Below are 11544 nucleotides of genomic sequence, written 5' to 3'. Positions count from 1 at the left end.
ATCCTTCCTATAATGCGGTGACCAGAACTGTACGCAATACTCCAAGTGCGGCCGCACCAGAGTTTTGTACAGCTGCAACATGACCTCATGGCTCCGAAACTCAATCCCTCTACCAATAAAACCTAACATACTGTACGCCTTCTTAACAACGCTATCAACCTGGGTGGCAACTTTCAGTGATCTATGCACATGGACACCGAGATCTTTCTGCTCATCCACACTACCAAGAATCTTACCATTAGCCCAGTACTCTGTATTCCTGTTACTCCTTCCAAAATGAATCACCTCACACTTTTCCGCATTAAACTCCATTTGCCACCTCTCAGCCCAGCTCTGCAGCTTATCTATGTCCCTCTGTAACCTGCAACATCCTTCCGCACTATCCACAACTCCACCGACTTTGGTGTCATCCGCAAATTTACTAATCCATCCTTCTACGCCCTCATCCAGGTCATTTATAAAAATGACAAACAGCAGTGGCCCCAAAACAGATCCTTGAGGTACACTACTAGTAACTGAATTCCAGGATGAACATTTCCCATCAACCACCACCCTCTGTCTTCTTACAGATAGCCAATTTCTGATCCAAACCGCTAAATCACCCTCAATCCCATGCCTCCGTATTTTCTGCAATAGCCTACCATGGGGAACTTTATCAAACGCTTTACTGAAATCCAGATACACCACATCAACCGCTTTACCCTCATCCACCTGTTTTTCTTGACCAAACTGTATGCTTCTTCCTTGGATTGGATAACATCTCTTATTTCCTTTGTAAGCCATGGATTGGCCCTCTTACACATTTTGCTTTTGCAACAGATAGGAATAAACAGTTGTTGCAGTTCTGCCATGTGTTCCTGGAATGTTTGCCGTTGTCTATTCACAGTCATCCCTTTAGGTAACTCTCCCCAATCTATCAAGGCCAACTCATGCCTCATATCCTCATAGTTTATTAAGATTCTGCAGCCTAGTCTCCGAATCGACAATCTCACTCTCCACCTTGATAAAAAATTCTATCATGTTGCTCTTCCCCGAGGGGTCTCGCGCAGCTAGATTGGCAATGATTCCTTTCTCGTTACACAGCACCCAGTCTCAGATGGCCTGCTCTCTAGTTGGTTCCTCCACATATTGGTCAAGAAAACCATCCTGTATACACTCCAGGAATTCCTCCTCTACGGCATTGTAGCTAATTTGATTTGCCCAATCTATGTGCAGATTAAAATCACCCATGATCATAGATATTCCCTAATCACATGCATCTCTAATTTCCTATTTAATGCCATTCTTGACATCACCAGAGGACGGAGATGTTGCAGATGCTGGACAATCTGAGATAACAAGGTGTAGAGCTGGATGAACACAGCAGGCCAAGCAGCATCAGAGGAGCAGGAAGGCTGACGTTTCAGGCCTAGACCCTTCTTCAGAAAAATATTGGTTTGTTTGTGTCCTGGACAGACAGTGATGGCTCCTGGAAACTCCTTTCAAAAGGGGAGGAGGGGGAACATTTCCAGACAAGAAACCTTTTCTTCGAGGAATGTTTTACTGGAGCCGTGTGGGTGAGTCTTTCTAATCTCTGTCTTACTCTCCTGATGTCAATGGACTATAGTTCGCTGTGAACATTAGGTTGCACTCCTCAATCTTCCTTCTTTCTTTTATTTCCCATCCCTAATTGTGCCATTCTGAGTTCCAGGCTTCAGACCCATCTCCAGTGAGAATATTAGGCACTGGCTCAGCTCCTTGGATTTAGGGATGCAGGACTGGAGAAGATGATAGAGATAATGACAGACACGGCTATGAGGGAAATTCGGCGTTTTAAATTTGAGCTGCTGCATCATCAGGAGCCTGTGTGGGTCAGCAGGCACAGGAATCATAGGTCAAATGAACTTGGTGTGAGGGAGGCTCCAGTCAGCAGTGATCTGGAATGAAACAAGGTCATTGGACCTGAAACATTGACTCTGCTTCCTCTCCATAGATGCTGCCAGACCTGTTGAGTTTCTGCAGCAATTTTTGTTTTTGTTTCAGATTTCCTGCATCTGCAGTTATTTGGTTTTTTGTTTAGTAATCTGGATGATCTGAGATTTATGGGAACTAGAATGTTGCAGGCCGTCAAGCATATGACAGAAGAAGCAAACTAAGTGGTGACAAGTACATAATGTAATTTTCAAAAGCAGATGAGCAGAGTGGGGTACAGTTAGGCACTCTTCCTGAGATATAATGACATGGCTGTAATGATAGTGTGGACATGTTGTTGGAAGCTCATCTTGGAAGCAAATCATTCACCAAACTTAGCCTCACAGCTTTGGCAGGAAGTGGTGGCTGGAGAGTGGTGTTTGCAATAGAGGCAATGGCTTTGAATGTCTAATTATTTAATATGCAAACTTTCAATCTAGAACTGGGTGTTGGGCAAGTCAACACAGTGTGAACTTAGAGAGAAACTTGGGGACAATGATTTTCCCATGCAGCTGCTTCTCTGTTGGAGCTTATAGGTTTGGCAAGTTCTGTCAAGCGTCTTGTTGTGTTATTGACACCTATAATGTCCACCCTTTTCTCCCTGTCTCTTCTCTCTTCACTCTCACTGTCTTTCCTCTTTCAAAGGCCAGAGTCATATTTAAGTCCAGAACAGGAAGTGAGGTTTTTCACTGAAGGAGATCATTGAACGAGTGACAATCCATCAATATTCATGTTCACTAAGTCCTAGTTTTGACCCCAGAAATGATCAAATTAATTTACGTCAATTTCACAATCTGCCTTTGTGATTTTGTGACTTCTCATTCACTCCCTTTTTTTTAAGATCAGTTACATAAGATACTGGATCAGAATAATTTGCTGTGAATGTACCATAGCTTTTCATGTTCACAATTCAAGATGGTGTTCAGGTTCTGAGAAACTGGGTTACTCTTAGATTTTGATGTGACGTGTGGTTAAAGCTCCTGCCTGCACATGTGGGTGAAGATTCAGGCAATCATCTGGACTGGCCACGCACAAGTTCAGTCACAATAGGGACAACATGTGGAAACGTGAGGATTGTGGGAAAGAATTCAATTACCCATTGCCTTTGTTGGTTGATGCATTGAGTATAGGAGTTGGGAGGTCATTTTGCGGCTGTACAGGACATTGGTTAGGCCAACTTTGGAATACTGCGTTCAATTCTGGTCTCCCTGCTACAGGAAAGATATTGTGAAACCTGAAACGAATCAGAAAAGATTTACAAGGATGTTGCCAGGATAGGAGGGTATGAACTAAAGGGAGAGGCTGAATAGGCTGGGGCTATTTTCCTTGGAGCGTCAGAGGCTGAGAAGTGACCTTAGAGGTTTATAAAATCACGAGGGGCATAGATAGAGTGAATAGACAAAGTATTTTCCTTGGGGTGGGGGGAGTCCAAAATTACAGGGTTTAAGGTGAGAGGGGAAAGATTTAAAAAAAAATCTAAGGGGCAACTTTATCACACAGGGTGGTGCCTGTATGGAATGAGCTGTCAGAGGAAGTGTTGGAGGCCGGTACAATTACAACATTTAAAAGGCATCTGGATGGGTATATGAATAGCAAGGGGTTAGAGGGATATGGGACAAATTTTGGCAAATGGGACTAGATTAATTTAGGATATTTGGTCGGCATAGATGAGTTGAACTGAAGGGTCTGTTTCTGTGCTGCACATCTGTGACTCTATGATTAGTTCTGCAATGATGCCTGTAGATTGAGAGGTTGGAAATGTTCCTGCAGTATTAAAGGAGGGAGGGGGGAAAAAAAACAAGGAGTTCCAGACCTGTTAGATTGCTGTCAAGTGATGAAAAATACTAAAGTATATAATAAAGGATGTGCTTACTGAACATTTCAAAAATAGTTGTCCGATTGGACAGGGTACACAGATTTGTAAGAGGAAGTCATGTCTGAGAAACCTGATGTGTGTTCTTTAAGGAAGTTACCAGCAGAATCAAGAAATGGGAACCAGTGGATGTGGTGTATTTAGATTTTCAGAGGCTTTTGATAACATTCCACCCAGGAGGCTAACAAAATTAAAGAGTACCAGATTGAGAGGAATATACTAGGATGGAGTGAAGGTTGGTTAAGAGGCAGAACACAGAGAATAGGAAGACATGAGTCATTCTCAGTTTGCTAATCTGTGACCAATAGGCTACTACAAGGATCGGTGCTTCACTCCAGTTATTCAATCAATATTAATGATTTGGACGTGGGAGCTGTTTGGGACGGGGCGGAGGGTAGATTTACTATATTCCCAAATTTGCAAATGACACAATCTTAGTGGAAATGTGCAATGCATGGAATTTGCAAAGAGGTTTCAAGGGGTTTAGACTGGATTAGAGAGTGGGCAAGGGCTTGGCAAATGGTATATAATGTGGGGAAGTGAGAGGTTATCCACTTTGGTTGGAAAAATGTAAAGTATTTCTTGCATGGTGAGAGGTTGGAAAGATTTCCACATATGTTCACAGCTCACTGGAAGCTAATATGCCAGGTCCAGCAACCAAATAGGATGTCCTCCTTTATTGAAAAAGTATTCGAGAACTGAAGCAGTCTTGCTTCAATTGTACAGACACTGGTGAGTTCACACCAAGGGTATTATGCACAGTTCTGGTCCCCTTACCTTCGGAAGGATGTACCTGCCATAGAAGGAATGCATCAAAACTTCACCAGACTGATTCTTGGGATTCATTGTATTAGGTGGGATTGAGGAGATTGGGTCTCTAATCTCTGGAATTAAGAAGAATGCGAGATGAGTTTATAGAAATTTACGCATTTCTGAAAGGGATAAAGGTAATAGATGCAGAAAGGATGTTTCCCCTGGCTGTGTTGTCTGCAATTAGGGACACGGTCTCAATAAAAGGGAAGACGTTTCAGATTGAGATGAGGAGGACACTCAGAGTGATGAATCTTTGAAATTCTCTTACCCAGACGGTTGTTGAAGCTCAGTCATTGAGTAAGTTCGAGAGACATTGCTAGATTTCCTATTAATAATGACATCAAAGGATAGGGGAATAGCATGGGGATGTGGCATTAAGGGAGATGATCAACCATGATCCAGAACGGAGGAGCAGGCTCAAAGGGGTGAGTGGCCTACTCCTATGCTCCAACAAAGCTTGTATCATAGTTCAATGCGACCTCAACAATCACTGAGTCTATATAAAATGTTAGTTAGATAGACACAGCTAATCAGTTCCCTGAGTGAGTCTGTTTCAACATAAATCAGACACATCTTCCTTTGCCCCTGCTCTCACAACTTAACCTGAGACGGTATCCACCCCCCACCTTTGCCACTCTCACTCAGGGAGTGTGTGTGTGTGGTGGTAGGGTGGTGGTGGTGGTGGTTGTGGGGGGGGGGGGGGGGGGGGGCAGGCGGAGGGAGAGGCTTCAACTAACTGTACCACCACCAGTGACAATAGGAAACCTGCCCAAAGGGAGTTCAGAGACAAACTGGAGACCTTCAGGGGGAGTTTGGCTCATTGGGAAAGTCAAAGAGAGGGAGGCGGCAGGAACAGCTGATCAGATTGTTGCCATTCTCCTGGCAAAGAAGCTCCATGAGCTCCTCGCTCTTGTGTTTGGAGGTGAGGATGGAGGACATGGATAAAGTAAGAGTGCTCAAAAAGGAGTGTTCTCATGTTAGAGACATTTAAAAGCCTCAACACACTTTGTGTGTGTAAAACACAGATAATTTGACCCACAGACTATTAACACCCATTACTGGATTTATTGACATGAGCAGAAACAGAGCCAGTGAACATGGTTCAGGCCTGGATGTGATCAGCAGCAAAATCCAATCACAGTACTTACTGGTGAATTCCCACAGTCCCCACAATTCCATGGTTTTTCCCTGTTGTGACTGTATTTGTATCTCGACAGACCAGATGACCAACTGAAGCCATGTCCACTCACAGAACATGTGTACAGTTTCTCTTCACAGTGAACAACACTTCCCTAGAACAATAGTGAACAAGACTTCCATATTCAGCTCCTTAGAATCAATCATTGCTGGCACATCCTGATCTGATGTTTGATTTGAGCTTCCTGTCTGTAAATCCTACCTTTCCAATTGCCTGGAAAATAAATTTAAAACAGGACAAAATGGAATGAAAGTTGCTGGATTGTGATAAAATAACCATAATCTGTGATAGTAGGAACTGCAGATGCTGGAGAATCCGAGACAACAAGGTGCAGGTCTGGATGAACACAGCAGGCCAAGCAGCATCATAGGAGCAGAAAGGCTGATGTTTTGGGCCTAGACCCTTCATAATCTGTGTCAGGCTCTAATTGGATAAATGTAAATGTCCTCATCTTGCTGAAAAAATATTACTATGAGTAAGTGGGAATTCACGGGCCACCTCGAGATATGTGTAGGCCCCCTTGCGTACCGCTGAGAATGCATCTGGAGTACTGTGTTCAGTACTGGGTCACCATACTTACAGCAGGTTGTCAATATGTTGGAAGCACTTCAGAGAAGGTTTAATGGACTAACATCTGGACTGAGTGGATTGCCTTACAAGGAAAGGCTAGACAGGCTAGACCTGTATCCTCTGGAGTTTAGAAGAGAAATGAGACTAAATTGAAACCTAAAAGATCCTGAGGGGAAACCTGACTGGGTGGATGTTGAAAACATGTTTCCTCTTATGGGAGAATCTAGAATTGGAGGTCATAGTTGAATAATAAAGGTGAACATGTTTAACACAGAGATACGGAAACATTTCTTTTTTCTGAGGGTTGAGTATCTTTGGATTTCCCTTCATCAAAAGGCAGTGGATGTAGAATCTTTAAATAGTTCTGAGGCAGTGGTAGGTATATCTTTCATCATCATCGTCAACTTCGGGGGATATGCAGGGACATAGAATTGAAGTTGAACTCACATCAGCCACAATTTTACTGATCGGCAGAGCAGGCTGGAAGGGCTGAGTAGCCTACTCCTCTCCTCAGTCATATGATTGAATAAAACAGTGAACAAAAAAACTCCAGTCTTGTCTGATTACTGCGAGTGAGGAGGGTCTACTTCACCCACCCAATGGAAATAGTCCCTCTCTAACTCCCTGACCAGCTTCAATTAACATCTTGAAAATGTAAATCAAATTATCCCTCAATCTTCTAAATTACAACATTCCTGGTGAGATGATGTGCTTTGATGGAAGGGATAGAAAACATAAGAAATAGGGACAGAAGTCGTCCATTCGCTTGAGTCTTAAAAGAAAGTCCAAGCTGATCTATTTAGGCTTCAACTCCACATTCCCACTTGGTCTTAAATTTTTTTTATAAAGTTCACTCATGGGACATGGGCATCACGGGCTGGGCCAGCATTTATTGTCTATCCTGAGCTGCCCTTTGAGAATGTGGTTGTAAGCTGTCTTTTTGAACTGCTGCAATCCATGTGCTGTAGGTAGACCCACATTAGTGTTAGGGAAGGATTCAGGATTTTGATCCAGTGCACTGAAGGAACAGCGATGTATTTCCAAGTCAAGATGATGTGTAGGGATTCATGCCCAATACAGAGTCTCATCCATCACTGTGGGAAAGTCAAAACAACTCTAATCCCATTTCCAGTACTTGGCCCATAGCTTTGTGTGCCTTTAAATGACAAGTGCACATCGAAATACTTATTAACTGTTATGAGAGTTTCTGCCTCTCCCACCCTTACAGGCAGTGAGTTCCAGATCCCCAGCCCCTCTGGGTGAAAAAGATTTTCCTCACATCTCATCTAACCCTTCTGCTGCTTAATGTAAATCTAAGCCCCCAGTCATTAATCCCTCCTTCAAGGGGAAAGGTTTTTTCTCTTTCTACGCTATCTGTGGTCCGCATAATTTTACACATCATGTCCCCTCTCAATCTCTGCCCCGAGGAAACAACCCCAGTCTGTTCAATCTCTCTTCCTAACTGACACTCTCCAGCCTGGGCAACATCCTAGTAAATCTCCTCTGACACTCCCCCTATAATGTGCAAAAGTGGAGATGTGACGCACGCTCTCCTGATCTAAATCGCTTTTATTGTGAACAGTTGGGGCCCAAGCTACCCCGATTCCTGCGGTTCCGCTCTAATCATCGCCTGCCACTTGGAAAAGATCCCTTTCTTCTGACTCTGTTTGCTGGTTGCCGACCAGTTCTCAATCCATTTCAGTACACGATCCTCAATCCCATGTGATTTGATATTGCATGCTGAGGTCTATGTGCGACCTCATTGAAAACCTTCTGAATGTCCAAGTAAACATTTACTGGCTCTCTCTCATTCACTCCACTAGTTACACACAAAAAAATTCCAGTAGATTTCTCAAGCATCACTTACCTTTTGTAAATTCATGCTGACTGTGTCTGATCTTGTCACTATCTTCTAAATGGTCTGCTATAGATAGGTTCTTGATTATCAAGGGTTACGGGCAGAAAGCAGGAGAATGGGGTTGAGGAACTTATCAGCCATGATTGAATGGCGGAGTAGACTCGATGGGTCGAATGGTCTAACTTTTTCTCCTACGTCTTATTACCCCTTTTATAGTGGAATCTAACATTCTTCCCACCAGTAATATCATGCTAATTCCCTGTTTTCTCTCTGCCTCCTTCCTTAAATACTGGGGTTATGTTAGCTACAGTCCAATCCACAGGAACTCTTCCAGAGTCTATAGAATTTTGGAATATAACTACTAACACATCTGCTATTTCTTCATCTGAGTACCTCAGGTTGTGATCAATCTCTGGGCATTTATCTGCCTTTAATCCCATTAGTGTCTTCAATATCGTTTACCTACTAATTTCTTTCAATTCCCCCTTCTCTTCAGATCCTGTGATTCCCTTATTTTTGTGATGTTATGTGTGTCCTCCTTTGTGAAGACAAAGCTAAAGTACATATTTAATTGGTCTGCCATCTGTTTCTAAACAAATATTCATCTTTACTCATCTTTTTGTCCTCACAGACCTTTTGATGCTTTTGCTATTAATCTGGAATCTAGAGTCTAATGATGAACATGAAACCACTGTCAATGGTCAGGAAAACCCACCTGTTCACTAATGTCCTTCAGGAAAAGACATTGCCATCCTTACCCAGTCTAGCCTATATGTGAGTCCAGCCCCACAGCAATGCAGTTAACTCTTACCGGCCCTTTGTGCAATCAGGGATAGGCAATGAATGCTGGTCTAAACAGTGACACTTGCATCCTGTGAATGAATTTTAAAAAAATTGGTTTGTATGGTCCCTGCAAGCTTATCCTCATACTCTGTTTTCTCCCTCATCGTCAATCCATTTGCTGAAATTTAAACTGTTCCCAATCCTCAGGACTGTTGTTTTATTTTGCCTATTTTCATGCTTCTGCCTTAGAAGGCATACTAACCATACTTTCCCTTACTTGACATGGTTTAACCACGTTTCCTGTGTTGTTTTTATGCCTGACTGGGATGAATAACTTTGTATCTTGTCCAAGCACTCTTTAAATGTTTGCCATTATCTATCTCCCATTGTCCATTTAAATACTGATCCACAATTTATCACAGCTAGCTCACGCCTCATACCATTCTAATTTCCTTTATTTAATTTCAGGACCCTAGTCTTAGAAGTAACTACATCACTTTCCATCTTAATGAAGAATTCTGTCCTATTGTGGTCACTCTTCCTTAAGGGTCCATGCACAACATGATTGTCAGTTATTCCTTTCTCATTACCCAATATCCACTTGCTGCTTCAACATATTGATTCATAAAACAATTCCATACATGCTCTGTGTTCCTCCTCTTTAATATGCTACTAATTTGATTTGCCCAATTTATATGCAGATTAAAGTCATCCATAATTACAGCTAGATCCTTATTACGGTCAGTTCTGCTACAACACGTGTTCCGGCAACGCGAATTGACTATAATGCGACTGACGAATAGAGGAAAGCTTTTTCTAAAATGCGAACTTGTGTTGGCTATAACATGACTCCAGTGTGCGGAGGAATATATGTCAACATCACATGACCGTTTTGTGGGCTTTGTCCTGAGCATACGCAATGTTAGCGCTGAAAGAGTCTCTGTGCCAGCATCACATGATCGTTTCGCAGGCTTTGTTCTGAATACACGCAATGTTAGTGCCAAAAGTCTCCGCGTCGGCATCATACGATGATGGTGATGATGACTCTCAGCCCCTGCCTTAACAACAGAACAACCTAAACCTCCAGCCCCATCAAGTCATCTTGACATTTTTTCAAGGTAAGGTGTTAAATTTACTTTTATTTCATTATTAGATATGTATTAAAGATTTATTCAAACTGTGCTATCCTTTATGTTAGGATTTCGAGTGATTTTTGAGCGATTGAGTGATATATTTTGGTGTCTGCCCCTAATCCTGCTTTTCCCACAGGCCCTGTTATTTCTATAACGCGATGTTGCGCAGGAACGCAACTATTGCATTATAGCAGAACAGACTGTATTTGCATTTCTAAATTTGTAAATTTCTAAATTCACCCACCTTCCTGCAAAAATGCCATCCCCTATTCCCAATTCCTTCGTCTCCGCCGCATCTGCTCCTGGGATGAGGCATTCCACTCTAGGACATCCCAGATGTCCTCGTTTTTCAAGGATCGCAACTTCCCCCCAACAGTGGTCGAAAACGCCCTCGACCGCGTCTCCCGCAACTCATCCCTCACACCCACTCCCCGCAATAACAACCAAAACAGGACCCCCTCATCCTCACGTACCACCCCACCAACCTCCGGATCCAACGCATCATCCTCCGGCACTTCCGTCATCTGCAATCTGACCCCGCTACCAAAGACATTTTTCCCTCCCCACCCTTATCTGCTTTCCGGAGGGACCACTCTCTCCATGACTCCCTCATCCGCTCCACGCTCCCCACCAGCCCCACCACCCCCGGCACTTTTCCCTGCAACCGCAGGAAGTGCAACACCTGCCCCTATGCCTCACCCCATTCCAGGACCCAAGAAGACCTTCCACATCAAACAGATGTTCACCTGCACATCTGCTAATGTGGTATATTGTATCCGCTGTTCCCGATGTGGCCTCCTCTACATCGGGGAAACCAAGCGGAGTCCTTGTGGAACACCTACGCTTGGTTCGCAACAAACAACTGCACTTCTCAGTCGCGAACCACTTCAACTCCCCCTCCCACTCCTTAGACAACATGTCCATCCTAGGCCTCCTGCAGTGCCACAACGATGCCACCCGAAGGTTGCAGGAACAGCAACTCATATTTAACTTGGGAACCCTGCAGCCCAATGGTATCAATGTGGACTTCACAAGCTTCAAAATCTCCCCTCCCCCGACCGCATCCCAAAACCAGCCCAGCTTGTCCCCGCCTCCCTAACCTGTCCTTCCTCCCACCTATCCCCTCCTCCCACCTCCCACCTCCTACTTACCAGCCTCATCCCGCCCCCTTGACCTGTCCGTCCTCCCTGGACTGACCTATCCCCCCCTAACTCCCCACACATAGTCACCTTTACTGGCTCCACCCGCCGTCTCTTTGACCTGCCTGTCTCCTCTCCACCTATCTTCTCCTTTATCCACCTTCCATCCGCCTCCCCCTGTCTCCCTATTTATTTCAGAATCCCCTTCCCCTCCCCCATTTCTGAAG

This window comes from Rhincodon typus, chromosome 7 (assembly GCF_021869965.1).
Source record: "Rhincodon typus isolate 14 chromosome 7, sRhiTyp1.1, whole genome shotgun sequence".
NCBI lineage: Eukaryota > Metazoa > Chordata > Chondrichthyes > Orectolobiformes > Rhincodontidae > Rhincodon > Rhincodon typus.
This window is presented reverse-complemented; position numbering follows the sequence as displayed.